Source organism: Dipteris shenzhenensis, chromosome 31, assembly GCF_047967505.1.
Source record: "Dipteris shenzhenensis isolate YYH24624 ecotype China chromosome 31, Dip_SZ_1.0, whole genome shotgun sequence".
In the NCBI taxonomy this organism is placed as follows: Eukaryota; Viridiplantae; Streptophyta; class Polypodiopsida; order Gleicheniales; family Dipteridaceae; genus Dipteris; species Dipteris shenzhenensis.
In genome coordinates, this window is record NC_141626.1 from 6,056,471 (window position 1) to 6,081,189 (window position 24,719).

Genomic DNA, 24,719 nt, shown 5'->3' on the forward strand with positions numbered 1-24,719 from the left:
CATGCATTGCAACCTTTCTTGAATGGTACGGTTCATCTTTTCTGCAACTGGATTTTGCTCTGGAGTACGAGGGGATGTAAGCTCCCTCTTAATCCCACGAGTATCACAGAAATGCTGAAAGTCATGAGAGAGATACTCTCCACCATTGTCAGTCCGTAGGCATTTAAGCGTTCTACCTGACTGATTCTCAACCAAGGCCAGCCATTTCTGAAATACCTGGAACACATCACTCTTCCGAGCTATAGCATAAGCCCACACTTTCCTAGTTGCATCATCAATGAATGTCACATAGTATTCGGCCCCGCCTAATGACCGTGTAGGCATGGGACCACATACGTTTGAATGCACCAAATCAAGCATTTCAAACTCTTTCTTTCCCCTTCTTTTATGGGCTGATTTAGTCTGTTTCCCATAGAGACAGTGCTCACAAAATTCAAAATCAGAGAAACTCAAATGTGGTACATAACCCAAACGGCATAAGAGTTTCATTCCATTCTGGCTCATGTGCCCCAACCTGCAATGCCACAAAGAAGTGCTTGGCTGCTCGGTTATTGCAACAACATGATCAAATACCCCTGATACATGTAAGGGATACAAAGTCCCACACTTGGCACCCCTAGCCAAAAGCATAGAGCCCTTTTGAATTTTCCAACTTTGAAAGCCAAAAGTGGTGTGAAAACCAGCATCATCTAGCTGACCCACTGAAATAAGACTCTTGGTCAGCTTAGGCACATGTCTCACATGTTTCAAAACAAATGCAGACCCATTTGCAAAAGAAAACTTTATGTCACCTGCTCCCACTATGTCACATGCATAGTCATTTCCAAGATGCACACAACCTGTCTTTCCACTATCATAAGTGGAGAACCATTCCCTATGGGGAGTAACATGGAATGAAGCACCAGAATCCAAAATCCAATCCTGGGAATATGCATCATCTGAAGTGGTAAGCAACTCTGCAGATAAACTAGACATGAAGAGAACATCATTGTCACTATCACGTGTGACTGCATTGATTTCCTCGATCTTCACTTTTCCTTTGTCCTCCCTTGGACTCTCTTCCTTTTAATTTGCACCCCAATTTGCATTCTTTTTCTTATCCTTTTGCTCTCTTTTCAGCTTGTAGCAATCCTTTTTCATATGGCCCTTCTTGCCACAATGGTAACACTCAATGTTCCGTGCCCTGGATTTGCTACGAGACTTCCCTCTTTCTTGGGACTTCCCCCTGAACTGTGATCTGCCCCTTTGCACATTTAAGGCTGCATCCTGCTTGTTGCCATCCATAGACTTCCGTCTAATCTCCTCGGCCAACAAGCTACCCACAACATCATCAAATTTCAGTACTCCACCAGGTGCAGAGTTACTGACAGCTGTACGGAAGGTATCCCATGAGGATGGCAATGAACATAAGAGAAATATTGCCTTAGTCTCCGCATCAAAATTCATTTTCTGAGCCTGAAGCTGGGCTGAAAATAATATTGAATTCATTCAAATGAGAAGCAATGGAGACCCCTTCCTTCATCTGCAGCTCAAACAACCTCTTCATGAGGTAAACTTTATTAGAGGCAGTTTCCTTCTCATAAGTGGCACACAGTTTCTTCCACAAATCTTCCGTAGTCTGCTCATTTACTACTGTGAAATAAACTGACTCTGCAAGATGAAGTCTAATAGTAGACTTTGCTAATGCATCCAACTCATTCCAATCATCCTCAGACATATCCGCAGGCTTAGCTTCAATACCTGCCAAGGGTTTAATCTGCTTCTTTTGAATAAGCACATCCCTTATTTGTTCTTTCCACAAAGAAAAGTTTGTCCCATCAAACTTTTTAATGCTGAAAAAACTCCTTTTCAGACATGGAAGAGGATGCCATGATGCAAATAAAGCAAAATCCCAAATGCTAGTGCCTGCAAGAGAGAATCACACCAAATACCAGGTGCACCCAAATGTGTATGCCACAATAGAGTGAAATATCACCAAAACTCAAAACTCAAAGCATCAAAAGATGCATCTGACTCATGTGCATATACTATGCATCCATATGAGCAAATCTGACCCAAAAGAAAATGCCAATAAGTGCCAAATGACTCAAGCATAAACACCGTCCACTAGCATATGCATCAATAATGTCTCATCCAAGAGAGCATAGCACTATCAGTGCATCACCTGCAATGTTTCAAAGCTGTCCCTCAGCATAAAATAGCATCCATGTGCAAAGCGTCCATAAAAAATAGCATCCCACAAGGCAATTTGGGCCTATCAGCGCATCCAACAAGGACCGCAATGCATCCAAATGGCCTATAAATCATCCACTGCAACCCAATGCATACCACGAATGAGCGCACACTGCTCAAACTGCAACCAGAGTGATCTGCATAAGGTATGCTCAAGAAATCATAGTCCCACGGTAATGAGCGCTACTGAAAATAAAACCTGAGATGCCTCAAAACATGGGCGCCATTGCATAATCGGACTCAGCAAGAAAATCTGTAAATATCTCTCTTCTGCCAGAACTCCAAAATCCCAACCGATGAGTGAGAAATGGGAGTCAATACTTATCCACTGCCATGTGGCATAAATCTAAGGTTTCAAAACCTTAGTATGAAAAATGCATAACAGAGAGACGAAATCGAATACACAGAGATTTATAACTCTGAAAATCCTCCACCGAATCACGCAAGAACTGATAGGTAGGGGTTTTTGGGCGTCCGGAACGCAATGGGACAGACGGTTTTGGAAACCGTGGTCTCAATCACTGGGTCCAACACACGGACTGAAAAACGTTTTTGGAAACAGAGCTATCTGTAAACTCCACCGGAGTGCGAATGATGAGCAACATAGAAGTTTTAGGACCTCCTGAGTCCACCGGAACTGACAGATCTGCAAATGGTTGCTCCAAACTTGAGTTCCAACACCCGGGCAAAAAACGCAGGAATTGACACAGTGAGTCAGAAATCCACTGAAATGATCTCAGATTCAAGAATGAAGGTGTTTCCAAGCTCCTGAAGTAATGTGGACACCAAAAGCAAGCAATAGTTGCCTCCACAAGTCACTACGGAGTCTCTGTCATCGAACGGAACAGGGAAAAGCTCAAAAAACGACTTTTTCTTTGAAAGCTCTTAACAGGCTCTCAAAACCACTTCGCAAAGCCAAAGTGACTTTTCCAAAGGTTCCTCCAAGGTCTCTGCACACTCGGATGCAAGTAAAGTCACCCACAAAGCTTCCCACAGAGCTTCTCCTTCCTCCCACAGAGCTGTTGAGCTTCAAAGCATTCACGCACGCTCAGCTAGATCACCCGGGCTCTGATACCAGTTGAGAGTGCTCTCAACGGAAGCAAGAACGGAAGAAGGAGAGAGAGAGACAGAGAGCCACACAAGTTTTGGTGGGTGCAGAACCACCCTAATCTTCTTTTTCATTCATTTATATATGTGTTTGAGTATTGTACATAACCGGGGTTAAGGCACAGTGACCTTTAACCCCCACATACCTTTACCAATGACCTTTCCTTGAAGATCCAGGATCTGTGCACCATTCTTATCGAATTGAACTTTGAGGTCCAGATCCATGATCGCAGAAATGGACAACAAGTTCCTCTTGATATCTGGCACATAAAGAACATCGGACAACTATTTTACAACTCCATCTGACTTGAGAGCAATCGTACCTTTTCCTTTTGCTGGACATTTTGCATCATTGCCGACTTCTACCAGGATGTCATTCCCTACCGACTATAGAGAGGTATACCAATCCTTCCGACTGGTCATGTGGCGCAATGCACCACTTTCAATGATCCAAGGTTCATCCGTAGGTATATGAACTGCCTCTGTGCAAATCTCCTCAATTGCTACGAACAGCTCTATTGGTGCTGCCTGCGCGCTATTGCTAACTCTTTCTTTACTCCGTTCTTCTCATCTGCAATCTTCTTTTGGCACTCATTCTGCTTGTGCCCTGCCTTGTTGTAATAGAAGCACTTGATCTTCTTCTTTCTCTTTTTATCATCAGAAGAAGATGGGTTACCAGAGTCCTTACCCTTACCTTTCTTTGATCCGGTCTAGAAAGCTGAATCTTCTCCAGTCCTCGTCTTTTAACGCATCTCCTCCTCCAGAAGCATCACACTGAAATCCTCAAAGTTGAGGGGTCGATTTTTGTTCTGCGTATTCAGTGCCGTAACAAGACCATCGTACTTTGGTGGGAGAATCCATATGCACCTTCGTGCTAGATTCTCGCTGGTGATGGTGATGCCAATCGCAGTCATCTGATCGCACAGATTCTTCACCCTGGTGATGAGCTTCTCTACCGCTTTAGACTCAGACAGCTTCTCGTTCGCAAGTTGAGTCTCCAGATTCTGAATCCGCATCTGATTCGTGGTCTCGTACTGATTTTTCAAGACCATCCATGCGTCCTCCACTGTGGTGACATGTTGAATTAATGCCATGACGGAATCACTAACATTGCAGACAATAGAACACAGTGCATCTGCATTTCTTCTTGTCCACACGAGAATCTTACCCGCAATTGGTACTATCTGTTGTCCTACATTGGTTGGATCCGGTCTCACAACCGGCGGCCTCACGTCCACCCCAGTAGCAGTGTCCCAAAGCTCATATGCACTTAGGATAATCTTCATCTTGAACTTCCAGAGTGGATAGTTAGAGCCGTCCAACTTTCCACTTTCGCCGAACGGTGGGATTCGCAGTCTTGCGGGCTAGGCCATCTCTCACAATCTACTCGCAAACAAAAACACACTACCAAATCTTCTTGCTAGAGTCCAGACTCTGATACCATGTAAGAAAATAATACAACGTCTGTGCTCAACAGATAGCAAGATCTCGTATGCAAGAGAGAAAATAGATAGTATGGAGAATCAAAAATTTGATTACTATAAAACTGATACAATAGATGGCGCTGCCTCCCAACCGTGCACTCCTGTGAAAGAAGCTTCCATGGCATGCTGGAAATAGTAGAAGACGGAGGCTGGATGCTAAGGAATCAGGGTTGCTGTAGCCAGTGATGAAATGGGCTTCACAGGCTTGCTCTTATATAGCCACAAGTCGTAGTCAGTTAGGCTCAATTGGGTGACCGACCCAGTCTGCCCAAAATGATCGACTAGGGGTTGGTCTCGAAATAGGCCACCGACCATACGATAGAACTGGTGCGCAAAACAAAGCAACTGACCTACATGTGTTGTTCGGCCCAGAGCCATTCGGGATCATCTGAGGCTCCAAACGGGCCCCGCAACTCGAGAGTGGGCTACCCCAGGAAATGCTCCATCTACCCTCAGTGCGGTCAGTCAATGGATGCCTTCCTGCACTTGCATGTAGCCTAGTTGGCAGTGTGCCAAATCTATCTGAAGCCGTCTAGCCATCTTGCCACACATGGCCCCCATCTGGTGTCCAAACTAGGACCTACTGGATAACCGAGCTACTCAAATGCCTTCTCCTCATATGGGAGGCTTAGAAGTAGAGTTAGCTGGTTCTCGCGTAGTTACACGAGAGTGGAGCATTGATATCTAACATTTAGCACTATTAGTAGCACTTAACACTTAGTATTGTTTAGTACCAATCACATCTAGACTCCAACACAACCAATGGAAATATGGCCCTTGAGAGGTCCCCTTTAGGGGAAAGGGCTGTGTTGGAATATGTCCCTTGCCCCTAAAGGGGACCCCTCAAGGGCCATATTTCTTTCAAGTTTAAATACTACTATTTTTTTAATTATTGTCTATCTTTAGATAATCTATTTGCCTTTTGAAATCAATTTCAAATAATTGTTCTTTTCCTTACACAAAGAGGTAAAGACACCAAAATACCATGTCCAAAAAAGTTGAAGACTAGTACAAAGCAAGCTGAAGCTGTTGAAAATGAGAAATGCAAAACTCCTAATATTTTAAATGTGTTCATAGACACCAAGAAAGAACAACAGGTAGAGGGGCATGCCTCATGTGGAAAAGAAGATAATGAACAACTATTCGATGGAAGTCGGTTGGAAGATGACAACTCCTTGGAGGATGTTGGGGATCAGGAATACGACGAGGATGAAATGTTGGACAAAGTAAAAAAGCAGGAGGCAGTGGCACAAGGGGACCTGAAAGTTGCAAAAGAGAGAGGTAGGACTGTTTTTTTTCTTATGTGGCCAAAAGAGGGTATTTATTTTTATAAGTTCCTATTTTATCTATTTCATTATTCCTATTTTATATATTGCATCTATTCATGTATTATATATTGTTCAACAAATGAAAGTTTGACAATTAAGGAAGCTCTTACTAAGATGAAGTGCCACATACAACACAAGAAGAAATCTATTGTGCGGTCGTTGTGTACAAAAGCAAGAATATAGAGGAAAAGGAGGGTATGTACTTTTTTGTGAAGATGCACATTTACAGTCTTCTGTGTACAACACCTCAAATGCATTTCTAATCTGACTTTATTTCTTTGTAGACAATCTAATTAGAGACATCGAAGATGATCGGCACTTGAATGAAGATGATCTATTGAACTTGGATGAATAAAATCTGCAGCAACCACACAGGATTATAGAGGAAGCAATAGCAAGATTAGACATGCAGAACTTGCCGAGAAACCACAGCAAGGATGAAGACATAGGTGGCAGTGGGAAGTTGACTAGAAAGGATAGCAAGGGTGAACACATGGATAGTGGTGAAAAGCTCAACACAAATAGCAGTGAGAGGGTCACTGAGGCAGCTGAAATTATATCAGGGCTAAAGCCTGCCTGACAGCTCTAATGGAGAGCAAATGGAGGATGACATAGTACTAGGTAGCCTTCTCCCTGCGGGGACAAAGAAGAGGAAATTTAGTCAAGTAGTTATTAAGTCGTAGCAAATTCCCAACCCCAAATGTTAGGACCAGATCATCTATGAAATGACATTGTATGAGAGCTGGTCTCGCAAGTTTTAAATGAAACTCTTTTTGCAATTTATCTTCTTGTTTTTTTACAATTTATCTTCTTGTTTTTTGAATGAAATTATTTTTGCAATTTATCTTCCTTGTTTTTTAAATGAAATTCGTTTTGCAATTTATCTTCTCGTAAGTTGATATGAAATTCTTTTTACAATTCATCAACTCAAGTATGATTGATTTGTATATGTGTTATTGTTGCTTCTAGGTGATTCCGAAGATGTTCTGCCTCAAAAAAAGTTGTTAATCTTTGATTTGAATGGAATATTGTTAAAGAGCTGGTGGCAGACTGCTCTTGAAATGGCCCAAGGTGGTGATGTTCATAAATTAGGCAACCATGTTGTCTCTTTATGGCCACAGTTGATCAATTTCATGAAATCTTTGTGGGAGCATTTTGAGATTGCTACATAGAGTAGTATGACAGGGAGAAATGTCAGTCCCATAGTGTCTTTGATAGAAAGCAAATTGGGATATGATGAGTTTAGGGAGTTTAAGTTCTTGTTCAACTTTGCACAGTGTACAAGGGAAGAATTCCACCACTCAACATGACTTGATGAGATGTGTCTGCTTAAGCCATTTAGTGCATTGGCTGTGCATGACATTGACTATGATCCCACTCTTGGTTGACGACACTCCTTTGAAAGTAGCATTAAATCCACCCAGTTCCTGCATAACTCCTTTCTCCTATGACAGAGATCCTAATTATTATGAGCTATCAGATCAGTTGCTCCCATACTTATTGGATTTAGTAAATGCCATAGAAAGTGTTCCTGTCTTTACAATGAGATACCCTTATGAAGGCCATGTGATTGAGTGCATTGCAGCTGCCCGTGGTGAGCATCCAACCAAATTATTCATTGAAGTCTTTTCTACAGATTATGCTGACATGGGGTGTGTTGATGTTGTCATTTCACTGTTAACTGAAGATCCAAAGCCCACGGACTGGTTTATCATCCAACAAAGAATAGCATACCTTCCACATGAGATGTGCCAATAGATTATTAGGCATAATCCTTATGTAAACCAATACCCACCATACACTAGGCCTTGAAGGCCAGATTGTAAAGGACTTGTACATTGATGAATACAAATGTTGTTACTTTCTAAATAAGGACTTGTACTAGCTACTTTGTAATACAAACTTTGCTGATAAAATTAATGGTGAGCTAATAAATGTACTGGTGTTCTTACATGGTATTGGTGCTGTTAAATGGTACTGGTGTTTGCTGATAAAAGTACTAGGTGAGCCATTATTTTAACCAGTGCATAAATAGCCAATGTCGATGCAATAAAATATATGGTCCTTTTTTATATATTATCTTTTATGGTATTTTTTGCTCAGCCATACAGTACCAATTTGGGTTCTGGATAAAATAATACTAACTGTTAGTTAGGTTTAAGCTAAGGAATCATGTGTCATGTCTGTTATGGTGCTCATACGGTTGGCTATTTTTGACCAGCATTACAAATCGATCAATGTGTAATAGAGCTGTACACTCTTCTGCTCTAGAGCTACAGGATGGAATTGCAAAAAGGGCTGATAACATCTTCAGAGAGCTTACAAATGCAAGATACAACCCAAAAGAAATAGCAACTTCGGATGTCCGAGACGACAGTCCCTCGGGTTGGCTACTAACAAGGATGCTGAGGAAGAAGGGCCAAAAACTCCTACATTCTAGGGTCGTTCCTTCCTTGAACATAGTATATTGGGGTGTGTGGAGTGCAATGTCACAAAGCTGCTGTATGTATCCAAGCCTGACTGGATTGTATATTGGGGTGTGTGGAGTGCAGTGCAAAGCTATTGTATTCAATCCATTTGGGCACCGTAATGTCATATGACTACTTCTATATGTCTCATTATGATTTTACATGGCACCTTCTGATTTTGTATGGCTCATTCTAAATTATAAGTGCAATATATTAAAAAGAGGAATAACATTACAAAAATATCATATGACAGTAGTAGAATGGTTCTCTCTCTCTCTGTCTCTCTCTCTCTCTCTCTCTCTCTCTCTCAATTGACAACAGATGTGCTACTTAAGATAGTACTACATAATATCACAATGTACTAACCAAATAGTACTAAGTAGTATGATATGACAGTAGTAAAATGGTTCTCTCTCTCTATCTCTCTCTCTTCTCTCTCTCTATCTCTCTCTCAATTAACAACAGATGAGTTACTTAAGATAGTAGGACATAGTACTAACCAAATAGTAATAAGTAGTACGATATGACAATAGAACAAACTTAATATGAACTACAAAAATTACTACAATAGTACACAATCACTAAAAAATAGGGCTAATAGTATGATATGACAGCAGTACCTAAATAATAATAATATAATAGTACACCATTAAAACTAATAGTACTAAAAACTGTTAAAGTTCCTCACTGTGGAGCATCCCCGAGAGAAACAAGATGCCTTTGTATTACAAAAAGCAACCCCCAAAGGGGCACCTAAAAATACAAAACGTGCACAAAAATATGTAAGAGCCATTGCAAAAATACATGCTCAGCAATAGCTCTTATAGAGAAATGTTTGCCAAGATTCGTTCATGCATCTACTGGGATACACGATACACCATTCTCTGGCCTTTAACCTTGTGCTTTACTTGCAACATTTGGAACTTTATTGCCAACAATGCATCAGCATGCACTATAGCGAGAGGTGCATCTTTTAGTAATGCATAACTACTTTTGCATTTTGGGATTTTTGCATAAAAGATTCCAGAAACCACTTGATCCCCAATGTTGAAGACATTACCTTAGCCATCCATCTCTTGCTCTATGAGGACTGTTTTTTATTTTGAGCACATCACCACATAATAATCCTCATTATCTTCATTTTTAGGGGACCATAATACTGCAAAGTGGTCATCCATCTGAAGCATGTCAGCCAGCTAGTCTCTATCCATTGCATATGTTAAAGATTCCTTCTCCATGTCTGATGCAGTCTAATGGGCTCCAGCCTATGTTCAATGTCCATGGACTTGCATGAGATAAATTAGTGCACTTATCCCATGTTTCATCCATGCAGAATGAACAAAAGCATGACAAATCTCTAAACAAGGCTTGTGTGGGATCTTTGTTACTAAAACCCAATATGCAGTGTGTTGAACGACTTCCTTTGATGGTCTAGCAGTTCCATGCTTTAGACTTGTCAACATCAGCAACCTTTACTTCTACAAAGAGCCTTTGTTTAGAATCATCTCCCATCTTCCATGCCAACCATTCCACAACATCATGTGCATTTTGTAGCTTTGCACCATTTACATCCAATTGCTCACTGTGGTTAGTGCATGCTTTATGACTGCACCAGCCCCATCATGTTCTCCCTTGCCATGACCTCTTTCAAAAAATTTCCACATCATCTAAATGCAAGTCAAAGAGAAATACCTAGCATAACAAACAATAGATATATTGCATTTTAAAATATGCAACATCTTCAATGTGATGTAGAAAATAAGGGGGCAGTGTCCAATGTCTTACCTTGCAACAAAGTAAAATGGGCGAGATGTTGCCCCATTTGACCAAACTCAGTGTCTCTTAAACTTCAAGCCTTTAGAGACTAACCATTGATGGTGGAGCATAAAGTAATGCTGCACAAATAGTGTCATGTTCTTTGTCATCTGAAATGTAAAAGATGGATTGCTTTTTTATCTCGCTAATAGCATATATGAACCAAGATGGTCACTTGGTCATTGTCCAATGCATTGATTGAACCTCATTCTGCACTTTGAATGTATATTTCTCTGCAAAGTCAACAACTGAAAGCACCACCTCATCAAGAAAATTTGTGGTGCACTCTTTGAATTGAGAGTGTTGCCACCAGTAACTACTATAGAAGTTATGAGTGATAAACACATTTAAGTGTTGCAAGTATTGAGGGATGATGATGGATGGAGAAGTTTCCTTGTATAAGAATTTTATTCTTTTCTTTGCATCACCTTTTCCCCTATCCTCGATGACATATTCATACGTATTCCATCTTATAAATGCACCATTTGCATCATCCAACTCACATGGGCAAAACAATGGTTGTGGGCACTTATCACATTTGCACAATAAGCATTCAAGCTTGTGCCATTCAGCATCCTCTTCCTTTGGACATACTGTCGAATGCCACATTTTAGACACAAAAGAACAACTGCTGGTGTGGGCAACACACGCGTCCTCCCCTTGGGGCCTACAAACCTTGCATAACTAATAACACGTATCTCCATGCAACAATGTGCTATTCTGCCTCATGGAATTCACTACTAGTCGTAGGTATGGTAAATACAACAAGAAGTATTCCTTTCTTTCAGTTTTTTAATGAAATAGTGCTTCAGATTCTGAAAAGAACGGAAACCAATATCTATGGAAGGATGGTCCTCCTTGAAATTAAGGAAGAATTCTACCTGCAAAATCAATCATCAACAGTCAGTATTATTTAAACCTAGACAACAAACAAAAAAACTATAAGTTATTTTAAACTTAGAGTGCCATCATTATTTTTCTAAGTTCCATCATTCAATTACTAAGTCTTATTTGCTACTAGTAGTGCCAAATATTGGTAAGTGCTAGATAGTACTAAATGCTAAATAGTACTAGGTGCTAAGTATTGTTGTAAATTCTAGATAGTACTAAATAGTAAATGCTAGATAGTACTAAATATGTTTACATATATTACTAAGTGGTAAATATTTTACTAAATGCTAGATAGTACTAAGTGCGAATATTACTAACTTCTAGTTTAGTACTATTAGTAAGTGCTAATATTAGTACTATTAGTAAGTGCTAATATTACTAAGTGCTAGATAGTACTATTAGTAAGTGCTAATATTACTAAGTTTTAATATTACTAAGTGCTAATATTACTAAGTGCTATATAGTACTAAGTGCTAATATTAGTAAGTGCTAATATTACTAGGTGCTAGATAGTACTATTAGTACTAAATATTAAGTGGTAATATTACTAGTGCTGGATAGTACTAAACAGTAAGTGCTAGATAGTTCTAAATAGGAAGTGTTAATATAAGTAAGTGCTGGATAGCAAGTGGTAATATTACTAAATAGTAAATGCTTTATCTATAGTAGTATTAGTACTAAATAGCAGGTGCTACATGGTAAGTGTGCTATTACTAGGTGCTATATAGTACTATTAGTATTAAATAGTAAGTGCTAATATTACTAAGTGCTAGATAGTATTGAAGAGTACTTACTAAGTGCTAATATTACTAAGCACTAAGAATTATTGGATCCTAAATAGTACTCAGTAAATAGTACTTACTCAGTGCTAAATGTTACTAAGTGCTACATAGTACTAAATAGTGCTAAAATACTGCAAAATAATACTAAATAGAATGAATAGTAGTAATAGCAGAGTTAAGGCAAGGAAGAGAACAATATCTAAACAGTATTATATAGTACTAGTAGCAGGGTTAGTGTAAGGGATAGTACTAGATAGTACTAAATAGAACTAGTAGCAGGGTGAGGATTACCAAAAAGCAAGCAAAAGTGAGCGAACCAAAAAAAGCGAGCAAGAAAATTTGAGCGAGCCAAAAAAAAAAATCAAAATAAAACAATAATAGATTGACAAATACTTATTTTAGCAACTATCTAAGTTCTTGAAAAGTCCATCAGAGAGTTGGACCTATGTTATTGCCAAGGCATCATTAGTAAAGATACACCCTATCTTCGCTCACTTTTACTCATTTGATTTTTTGTAATCCTCCATAATCAAGTTCTCTCTCTCCACCAACATAAGTGAGATCACCAATGCAATCTTCCACGAGTCAAAAGTTTCATAGGACTTCTTGAATGGAATAGTCCACATTACATGCATGTGCAAATGCTTGGTTTTTGAGACTCTATTCACTCTTGTAACAAAACCCATGTTTTTCTATTTGCAAAAACACCCTCCCTAACGAATCACTCTTACATCCCACCAATCCAACAAAATCTAAAGAGTAAGTACATCCGTTTCTTTAAAATGAATTAAATTCCAAAACAAATCAATCTTTGCTTATAGAAATCAATGGTAGAATCCAAAATAGACAACATATTGGCATTATCCCTATTAGATAAACTTTCCTCTAGATCCGATGCAAGATATCGGTGGCTAATTATTTATTAAATTCACATTTTGATGCATGAATTTTTAATAAATGGTGCAAAAGGTCATGATAATCATCTAAATCATGCCTTGCCATTCATTTTATATGTAACATGACCCTATTTTCATTTGTAAATCAAAAGATACAAGACGTCAAAATTCTCATCTTTTGGGTCAAAAGAGGGAGTGCGTTAACGTGCTACCTATTTTGGCCCAAAACAGGCAGCGCATTAACGCGCTCCCTCTTTTGGCCCAAAACATGAGAATTTCAATGTCCTATATTTTTTGAATTACCAAACCAAACAGGGTCATGTTACATATCAAAATGAATGGCAAGGCATGATTTAGATGATTATCATGACCTTTTGCACCATTTAGAAAAAAAATCATCCATCGAAATGTGAATTTAATGGAATTTTAGCTAGTTCTTGTACTAGATTTAGACCAAGGCCACTCGTAATAACATGTTATGATCATGTTCGATGTTGAAGTTTTTATTGAATGATGCACTTAAAATATATACTACTTGTTGGTAGCCAAACCATTTCTATGCAAGCTCATCTAATAACACTATCACTAATGTAGACTTATAAGCTTATGTTATAGTCATCTTCAAAATTATGGTGATACGATAAAGCTTTATTAACGATCAGTACATACATATAGTGAGGTTATGGTTTTCTCAAGTGATGCACTTCAACTATATAGTACCTATTATTAATAGCTAAAGTATTTCTATTTAAGCTCATCTCATAGAATATAGAACACTATTACTAATGTGCACTTGCAATATTATGTTATAATCACGTTCAATGTTGAGGAAGCACTATAAATCTTTATTAATGATAAGTACATAAATACAATGAGATTATGTGTTGGTAGCCCAACCATTTATGTTTTGCTTGCTTTTTCTCGCTCGCTTATTTGGTCCTGCTCGCTCAACATCGCTCGCTTGATCAACTGCCTCAGGGACCTCCTACAACCTCCATCGCAACAACTCAACTTCACAACTCTCAAGCCTCATAGATGCATGCAACCCTTAGACCTCAAACCTCACAAATGCATCGCAACCCTCAAGCCTCACACACCTGCCTCATAGAGAAGAAGACACATGAAGATGGACACAAAACCCAAAACCCATGCAACCACAAACACACAACTACCCAAAATGATAGCGCACGTTCAAAAATGCCAACAACAACAAGCCAGGCATCTCAAAAACTACCACCCACTGGTAAAATCTACTGCCTCACCTACACGTCAATAAACACACAACAACCAACTCCATGCATCACCATAGCAGATTCCACACGTCCCCATTTAACTAGCCCCATCCTTCGAGCTCACCTTAGCAGTCGGGGAGGGACACATCTCGGCCCTTCCCGATCAAAATCTAATCAAGATTTGGCTCTCGGCTAGAGGAGGGACACGTGTTGGCCCTTCCCAATTGGAATTCGGTCGAGATTTGATAGCCTCCAATCGGTTACCAAATCCCTCCCGGGAAGGTCCTCCCCGTGTCCCTCCCCTAACCCATCATCTCTACGAGGCTCCCTGTCATACCCCCATTTATGAAGTTCACAAACTGCCCTCTATGTGAAAACAAGGTGAAATTTTCACTCCTGCCAAATGAGGCTACTTTCTAAAATTCTTATGAAGCCTTGGGTGTTCGTTTATGTGGTGGCTTACATGCTAATTTGAAAAAGTTGCACTTATGAATTTACACCCTTTTTTTTGCGATGGTTGTGTATGTGATTTCTTTATATAGAAGGCACTCGAGAGAGGTGGCACTTGGCATAGCAAGAAAGTTTTTCAAAGTTTGGAAATGTCACACTAGTCAACGCTAGCTTCTTCATCTCTTACAAGAATAGGATGTCGGCAGACATCAAATTGCTATCTTCTGGTGTGCATTTAGCAAGATAGTGTTTAGGGATTTTGAGATTATGTGGAAAGCATCGTATGTTGGTATGGTCCTTTGCAAAAATTCCCATTTATTTTTGTTTGCAATTGTGAGATTCTCTAAGGACATTTGGATCACCTTTGACGTGTTTATTCTCTAGTTTGTTGAGCAGGCAGTGCAGGAGATTCACAAAAGAGATGTATATGCTAGTTCATGCATTCGAACCTTGTGGAGGTCCTTGACATTGTTAGTCCATGCAATCTATGTATTGTTCTTACATAGGCTAGTTGTATTGGGAATCGCATTTGAGTTGTGGTTAGAGAGCAGCCACCAGCATGACCATGGAAACCATGGCCTTCCATGGAATGACAATCTACCAAAGCTCAAAAAGCTTCGAGCATCGAAATAATTGCTTTCATCGGCGATACCTTCATATTTGTATATAGTAGCTCGCTAGGTGAAACACTACCATTAGAGGAATTTTGGACTCAAAAAGGGCCTCATAAGGAGTGGATTAGCAAAATGGATTAAGAACTAATAAGGCACATGTGAGTCCAAAAAAGTGCATCTCCCTAGGAGGTGGTGGTCCCAAGATGCCTCACAAACTGCACCTCCCTCTCCTACTTCAAGGGCCCGGCCCCCCTACTTGGCTATTTATAGACTTGAGCACCATGGGCATCACCCATGGATCATGGACGGGCAAGATTGCTTGCCCACATCGATCCCATGACTTAGATGCATTCAATGCACCATGGGCAGGCATGGGTGGGCATCCGATAAAATTTATGCAGTAAAGAGTATAGTGAAGAAGGCAGAATTCATTTCCATCTTAGGGATCCACATCGTTGTGCATTGTGACATGCAATTTTGTAAGAGGTTGCAGTAGCTGATTTAGGGACATTATAGACATCAAAAGTTGTCCATGCATGTGGCATTGCTGGCATTAGTAAACAAGGTTACTTAGTTGTATAAAATGTTTTTGTAGCTGCACTTCATGGTGAAGGTGTAAAGAATCATTGTTGCCAATAGAAATGCAAGAAAGAAAATAAATTCTTTTATCCAAGATATGATAGGTGGATTTTACACATTCAGAGAGCATGATGTTGGAAGGCACAAAGAAGACGAAAGGCAGCCAAGGTACCAAAAAGAAAGGTTGACAATATACCAAGGGAGAAAAGCAAGGACCAAGCACCTTCAAGTACACGGAGATGAACAATGGTTTTTTTTAATGTACCCAAGGTCTAAGATGCTATGGTTGAGTATTACAACATGAAAGCACGTGATAAGTGACCTTGATCATGTTTGCTTGAGTTACAATTTATTAAGTAGTATAAATCTATAATTTTTTCACATTGTGAAGGGAAGCTTGTGTTCTCTGGATGAGTGTGAGGTTGTCAAAGGGCACAAGTTGGAGAGGGTGAGTATTACATTGATGAACAAAGCCCTTGAATATTCCAAAAATAAGGAAGCTCAAGAAGATTTTGGCATCCAATTAGAAAGACACATTTGGTGGCTTGCTACATTTGAATTTTTGAAAGAGACGCACTCGTACTTGAAGTGGGTTTTTAGTAGATCTCCAATTCCAAGTGTTGTATATGCCCAGACCAAGTGAGAGTTGCTTCAAGTTGAAGGATTTGGATCCTCTCAACTTGAATGAGCATGTCAGGAGATCTTCAAATGTTGAAGTCATGTTTGGAGTGGAATTGAGTGCCACTGCAACATATCGGTGCCTTTTTTGCATTCACTCATAACAAGCTCAAGTGGCTAAGAATATGAGTAGAAAAGAACATAGAGGGAAAGGTGAAGGGAAGAAAATAAGGAAAGGAAACAAAAAAACTAATGGTAAAGATGTGATTCGTGGTATGGTAGTTGATGATGCTGAGAAATGGATGTACTATAACAATGGAGTAATGAGCTGTGATCAAGATGCTATACCCAATAGAGATGAAATTGATAAAAAATGGGATCCAATTTTTTACATCCTATTACAAAGAGTGCATTTTTGTGTGTTGCATGCCGAGATGCAACTCCTTGACAAGTTGCTTTACTTGCACGTGATATATCTATGGAACATAAAATTGGAAGAGGAGTGGAATCATGTATTAGAAAGCTTGAAGCTCTTCTCTCGAGCATGGGGCTACATGGAGCTATGCAAAGACATACAACTCTTAAGAAATCAAGAGATCTTCAAAAGAGTTTTCTCCAATCATGGCAAGATTTGATTAAACATGCATTGGAATTATTGGAAAGACTTGTGTGAGTGCACCACTAATTTGGAAGCTAACCCTAATTTGAGACATTTGAGAGCACACATTTAGAAAGCACGGGATAACCTGGTAAAGATATTGAGAAAGCCTTCTATAGATGATGTGGATGTGCAACTATATGAAGTCACAGTGAAAGAGTTTACCAAAGCCATGGTGGATGGGTGGGGTGAATCACACATTACTCATTACATGGTTATGCTTGTTCTCCACAATTTTTTAATTTTAATTGCAATGAAATTGATTTCTTCGGATTTTACCTCACAAACCCTTCCGATGGATGTAATATATTATTTATGCTCACGGTCCATGGTAATTACAACAATATGGTTCATTGAATGTTTAGAGTGCTTAAGAGATGGAGAAGTCACATTACAGAGCTCAAGGCACATACTTCAAAGGTACTCGACATGGAGGTGGGGTCTCTTGTGGGATCATTGGTTCCTCAAAATGCGAGGGAGAAAGATTTCCAAACAGAGTTAGCCCAACTAGCTTGTCAAACTCAGACACGTAGAAGAAGGCATTCATCGAAAACTTCAGAAGTATCCCAAAAGGAGAAAGGATGCTTAGCAACCAGAAGTTGGTTAAGAAAGTGTTGTGCCACCAAAAAAATGCACATTGGTATCATTAGTCTAAGCCATATGGAAATATCAATTTTCTTGGTTTTTATTTTCTTTTAACACCTTTGGGAATATTTTTATTAGGGGGACATATTTAGCGAAAGGTTTAACATTAACTCTAAAAGTGACTTTAAAAGGTGAAAGCCCCTTCATTGCCTCAGTATATCTTCTTTTTTGCCAAAAATCCTCTCTCTCTTGGAAAAAAAAACTCTCATGTCTTCTTCCATCGCTCTTTATGAATCTCCTCCACCTGCATGGCGAGAAAAGAGAAAACTAATTGAGTAGTGGACAAGAGGACAAGGTTATGGATCCCGACAATAGCATAGAACAGAGCTCTCAAGGACTATGGAAAAATTTTGGAGGAAGGATGGAAATACAACAACACAGAGATGGATTTCAAAGATGTAGAGGGCCACGACAACACAGAGATAGAATTCAAAGATGAAGAAGGGCCATGACAACAAGAATAATGGAGAGTTGAAGAAGAGTAGGAAGAGAGACAACAAGAAGAGTAGGAATAGAGACAAAACTATGATGATGAAGACGAAGAAGAAAAATCGAAGGATGAAGGCAAAAGATAGCAAGATGTCCCAAGGCCACCGTTGGCCAGACACAAAGGCAAGTTATAAAGCAAAAGGCAACACTTGGGACATAGAGGAACAAAGACAGGAGAGGATTCTTGCAACTTAACATGCAAGGCAACATTTGTAGGCATAATAGGATTCTGGATGTTCCATCACTGAGAAAATAGATTGGTAGAAAAGCTTTGCCTCTAAGGGGTGCAAAAAATAAGCCTCATAGAGGTGGTAGAAGGTGGAGGTAAAGGTGGAGGTAGCGGTGGGGGTAGAGGTGGAGCTAGAGCTAGAGGAAGGAGATACTGTAGGAAGTCAAGCATGAATGGTATTTGTGAGATACACAAAACCAAAAGAGTGTAGAAATCCTGATCCAAAGAGCTTTGTTCACTCGCTCAATTAAAGAAATCATGGTGCAGTACAAAGATGGCTCTCATCACTCTTTTAGTTTTGTTTTATTTCAGAAAAGGGTAGTTATATATTATTGCCAAACTTTTTACATCCTTAGAATCTTAAAAGATTCTCCATAAAAGCACATATAACGTATGTACTAAACAAAAAGAGAGATGACAACAACTAGATTTCGCTCTTCTTCATCTTTGACCTTTTGGGAGTTAGGGGTCTTTCTCTTGTCTTCTCTGGCTTCCTTGGTACTTGCTCTTTCTTCTGGTGTACAACCACGGGAGGCAAATTTGGTAGAACCTTTGGTGGTAGTAGCATTTCCCTTTGTAGCAACATGAGTATGATATCTAACATCGAAAGGAGAGAAGGGTTCTCCTGAAATCGGACCCTCTATCAGCAATAGTGGGGGATGTTGCTAGGAGATCTTCTCAAGAAAGGAGCACTAAAGAAATGAGTAGCCAGAGGGGAAATCATTAAAACTAGTGCCATGGCCTTAGGGTCAACCTCTATGGCAAGTGGTATCTCCTTGGAAGTAACATGTTGATCAGGTTCAATTGGTACTTTGACCACCACTATATGGGACTCTTCCTAGCAGTTAAGAGCATGTAATTCAACCTCCATATTCAACTAGGAGTGGGCTTCATTGTATAGCTCAATGGCCTTCTAGAAATGTTTTTGTTCTTGTCCCACTATTCCCCAAACAAATTGTCAGCAAACATATCAACATTATTTAATTGAATTTGTTTTCTAACAATCCAGATATACCAAACGGTATGTGCTCTGCTCTGAAGTCAAATGTCTCTTTTAACTTTGGCAGCATCCCCTAACAAGATAGCCTTCTAGTTTAAAGGTTCACCCATGAGCATGTGGGCCAGTTTCCCAACTTTTCGGGAATGCTACGAAAAGATGGAAGATGTCTTCTCTCACTGCTGAGCATCTCTTACAATGACCATCCCCTATCCCTATTCTTAAACTTCTAACATTAATCCAGATTGCCATGTGTAGCATCAACCACAGTAGGGTGGAAATTTTTCTCGAGATGTCTTTGGTTCAGATACTCTCAAATCTTCTCTTCCACTTCTCTACACTGTCTCCAAGCTTTCATCTTTTGTTAAGTTCTCTATATACCTCCTCAATTGTGGAAGTTGACATGGCGATAGGGAAAAAAACTGAGCTACCTACCAAACTAAACTATCTCTTGTAAACCAACTAATTCCCCTACTTCCATTGGGTATCACCTTGCCAAAGAGCTATTTTTTTCATGATTAGATCATGCTAATTATTAGCAAGGGACAATTCCCTTCTAATTTGGGCCAGCTTTCCACTTCAAGTTAGCTTTGTCCCACTTTTGACCCAAGCTTTGTAGCTCCTTTTTGAAAAGAAGAATGGATTTGATAAGTCTTCATCACTCAAATGGTTCTCTTTGAAAATAGTTGAGACCCAAATAGAATCTAAGGCTATAAAAGACCCCTTACCAAAGAGGACTATAAAGCTCTTGATTTGTTCAAAAGCTATCAAAAGAGATTCTACAACAAGCTCCCTTTGGTGCTACAAGGTTCCAAAGTAACACAATGCCAAGAGTAGAGGGTATCTCTTCCATTTAGGAGCCCTGATGGGACGAATATGTGCAAAATTTCTAAGCAATAGCAAAGCCCAAGCTTCCAAAGGGTTTAGGATAGCCTTGATATCTAGGAGGCATAGAGTTTGTGGCCAGCTTGTTCAATGTCAACTACCCCTAACCTGCCCTCTCCTTTGAGTTTGGTACAGACAGTCCATCTCACTTTTGAGATTCTAGAGGGTCCTCCCCATAGAAAGGATCTACACAATTTGACAAATTTTTCAAGACCAGATTTTGAGGGTGACCAACAGGAAAAATAAAAAATGGCCACCGAGTATAGAAAATGGTTTAGGACAAGCTTTCACCCAACCAAGTTAGCTTGATAGCCCCTCCACTTGTCAATTTTTTTATTGAACTTGCATAGAAATTAGTCCCACCTTTGTTTCATAGAAATGTTAAATCCCATTGGTATTGCCAAGAGACGAAAAACTGAACCATGGGGTATTCAAATGCATCCAAGATCTCTCAATTCCTCCTGCTCCTTGGCACTTAGTGTTGCATACCCTATTTTTGAGTGGTTTATTATAGATCCAGAGGCCTCACAAAAAACATTAAGGCATTTAAGAACTCTTTGTATGTCCTACTGATGATTGTTTTTTGGAGTGAAGTTTATATCATCTACAAGCTACTAGCAGAAACGTTGGTTGCCTAAGGAAAGCTCTATTCCTTTGAGTGTATCAATCTACACCTCATTGTGTATAATCCACCCCAAATAGGACACCCCTATCTTATAGATCTTCTCAGGGCAAAAGATTGAGTGTATCGATCTTTACCTCATTGAGGGGAGCTAGAGGACACCCCTATCTTATAGATCTTCTCAAGGCAAAAGATTGACTCATCTCCCCATTTACTCACCCTTTAGCTGAACCATTAGAGAGGAATACTTTCACAAAAGAGACAAAGGTAGGGGCAATTCCATGTCTTGTAAAGATTGAATTATGAATATGCTTTATTGAAGTCAACCTTTACGAAACAAATATCTTGTTTAGTTTCCTTTGCAAATTCACAACATTCCCAAATGTTGATAATTGCCTCTAGTAAGTGTGATCCTTTAATGAACCTTAGATCCTAATAGAATGGACTCTTGATAGCCAAGTTAGCTTGAGGATCTAAGATTCCATTTTATTCTAGATTCTCAGGGAAAGGGCCTTTGCAAAAAATTTATAGCTACAAGTAAGCATGGTGAGCGGCCTCTAGGGCCCTCCTTAGGAATAAGCTTGATAATTCCCCCATTTATGTGAGCAGGAAGGAGGAAGAGTTAAAGCTTTCAATTCAAACTTGCAATAAACAAGGGCCAACAATTTCCCAAAAGGGTTTGTAGAATTCCATTGGGATTCCATCTTCACAAGGCATTTTTCCATTAGCCATTGCATGCACTGCTTGCTTGAGCTCTTTAAGAGAGAGTTCTTGAATCCTTGAGTTTGGCTAACCTCTCTAAAGTGTCAATAACCTCTTGGATTTTGTCCATCTTTTGAGCTCTAATATTGGCTCTATCTTTTCTTGCCTACGTTAGAACTTTTGAATTATTTTCACTGCCTCTTGCCAACACACTTCAGCCAGTCTGACCTCAACAAAATAGGCCTCCCAAATTCAAAAGATAGCTTCCTAAATACTCTTAAGTGTGAAGATTGTAGGATCTGCCTTAAACCAAGAGACAGATGGTTTGACCACCCCAAAGTCACACTTGAGGGTGACAGGTTTATGATCTGAGAGAGAGAGAGAGACAGAGAGAGAGTAGGGTGAAACTATGGTGATAGGGAGCACACTTTACTTAACAAATACAAAGATAAAGATAATCTGTCTAATCTGGCCTCTCTCCTATGTAGCGTAGTTTGGCTATTCACCTTCTTTGACCGTGTCAACCAAATGCATCTGATCTTTAACATTTTCCCAAGCATCCAGTTTTGCACCTTTGACAATTGTGCTCTTTTTTAAGAAACCTATCTTTACAAGTGTCAACCATGTTAAAATCTCCCAATAAGAAACCACTTTCACTTATTGGATCAAGTGACTCCCAAGCATTCTTCCTATTTGGGGCATAAATTGAAGTAACTGTGAATCTATGTCACCTTCCATCAGACACGTAATGGAAACCCATCTATAATGTCTGTCAACAAAGTTCTGCAGGACACATCCCCCAAAGTGAGAGAGTACCATTTCATCATTCCTATTAATGTCCTCTTCAAAATCCTTGGACCCAGTCGGGCTCAAAGTCATCATCCTGCATTCTTTCTTGATTTTCTTTGATCCACTCTTGTATTTCATCATTTGCTAAGGCTTCAAAAGAGTTCTTAGTAAGGGGGACCTAAGGGATTTTAACATTTCCTATTTTGGAAGGGGATTGGGATAGGAGGGAGATCCCACGTCTACAACCGGCCTCTCTAGATTTTTGGTCAAGGTAGGAACCTTGGGCACCCACTTCTCTGTAGGAGCCACAGGAGGATTAGGAGTAGAAGACACTGGGAGTTTAGGCTTATTTTTCTTCTAGGGAGAGTTCTTCACAGCATAGCTCGCTAGTCCACAAAGGAGTAACTGTTGTTCCTGAAAGATGCTTCCATTTCTGTTGAGGATGACTAATGATTTGAGTTGTTCTTCAGCTATATCCATCTGAATGAAAATTTTGGGATTCCCACTTGGGTCGAGAAATTTTTTTGTTTCAACACCAAAGACCTTTCCAAGACCACTACAAAGGGTCGAGAGCTATTTATAGAGGGACAAAGGCAAATCTGGCAATTCAACAAAGATGGGGATCTTGGTAGACCTTGGTTTGTCAAGGGAGAAGTTGTGAGACCACCAGAATAGGTACAAAGGTTGGTTTTGGATGGTCCATAGACCATGGTACAATGTGCCTCATGCTAAGGGCTTACAATGAAATGTGCATGATTAGAAAGTGTGGGAACATTTGTGTCTGATCTCTCAAGACCAATGAGGCTTGAGTCTACATCGTGCACTAGTACGTACCCTATGGCAATGACTGGTCGAAGTAGGTTCTCTTTCCACTCAAGGATCTCATCTAGAGCCATGACTGGTGTATCATCAATTGTGTGATGTGAATAGCTCCACACTAGAGATGGTTTGGTACTCTGTGCAAGAGGCTTACCCGTGTACCAGTGAGAGTGTCTACCCATGAGAACACTATGTGAAAGCTACCACTGGGAGCTTATGCTCAACGGTCAAAACCATGTCATGTAATGGAAGAAGAACTGTGTGCCAAGGATCAAGCTTGTATGATGAACATGACAACTGGGTGTCAAGAGTAGCCAAGAGACTATACAAGGCCCATGGATATGTCTAGGAGCCAATGCCAAAAAATAGTCAACACTGTGTGACTTTACATGGGTGGCATGTGTGTGCAAGATGTCCGCAACAATCCTAAATTCAAGAGAAGGATGACTCTACCAAGTGTCACATGGATAGACAAAACTGCAAAATGCCAAGTATACTGAACTGGTGTCAGATGTATGAATGTGAATCACCAATGATAGATCCGATGGGACTGACGTCGCTCGAAACTATTCGAGTAATGTGGCAATGGATTACTTGGCTTAATCTCCTCTATGGTTGTGATAGTCTACAACTAGACTAATTGTCAAAGCATTAAATGCAGCAAAATAATTTATTTTATGTGCTAGGTATGTTGCAATGGATCAAGAGGTGGTTTCAATGATGAGGATTTGATGATGGTGACCTGTACATAAGTTAAACTCAGATCTAAGATACTTGGCACATAGAGCACGATCTAGCATCATTTTTTCTTTTTGGATCACCTCTAAATTCCACTTGGATTAGAAGTTTGGCTCCCGAAAGGATGGCCAAACTTTGATCCCAAGAGGGCACTGATAAAAAAGATGAGATGGATGAAGGGTGATGTGGCAGACTGAGGTCATATGCCAATTACAAAGTGTGCCTGTGTGACACTGTGTGTGCTTAAAAGACATTGATGAGGTGGTATGCTAATTGGGCATGTAGACTGAGTCGATTATATGGCATTGCCATGTGTCATGATGATCTAGTAGGATGTGTACTTATCACTGCCATGTGTCAGGATGGTGTGGTAGGTCAGACCTATGTGGCAGTTGATTAGACACTGCTAGGGATGATGTAGCATCGTGACTAATTAATGACATGGTAGGCAGGCCCAAGTTTTGCTAACGTGGTAATAGGGCTGATGTGGCAATCACCACTGATGTGGCAGATTGGGTTGAGGTGTCACGTGGCAACTTGACCACACCTCAATGTAAGGCTATCCAAAGGGTTGCCACGTGTCAAAGATAAGATTTGACAGAATCTATGGGGATTCCGTTGGAATCTCAGAGGATGGACACTCATGTGGC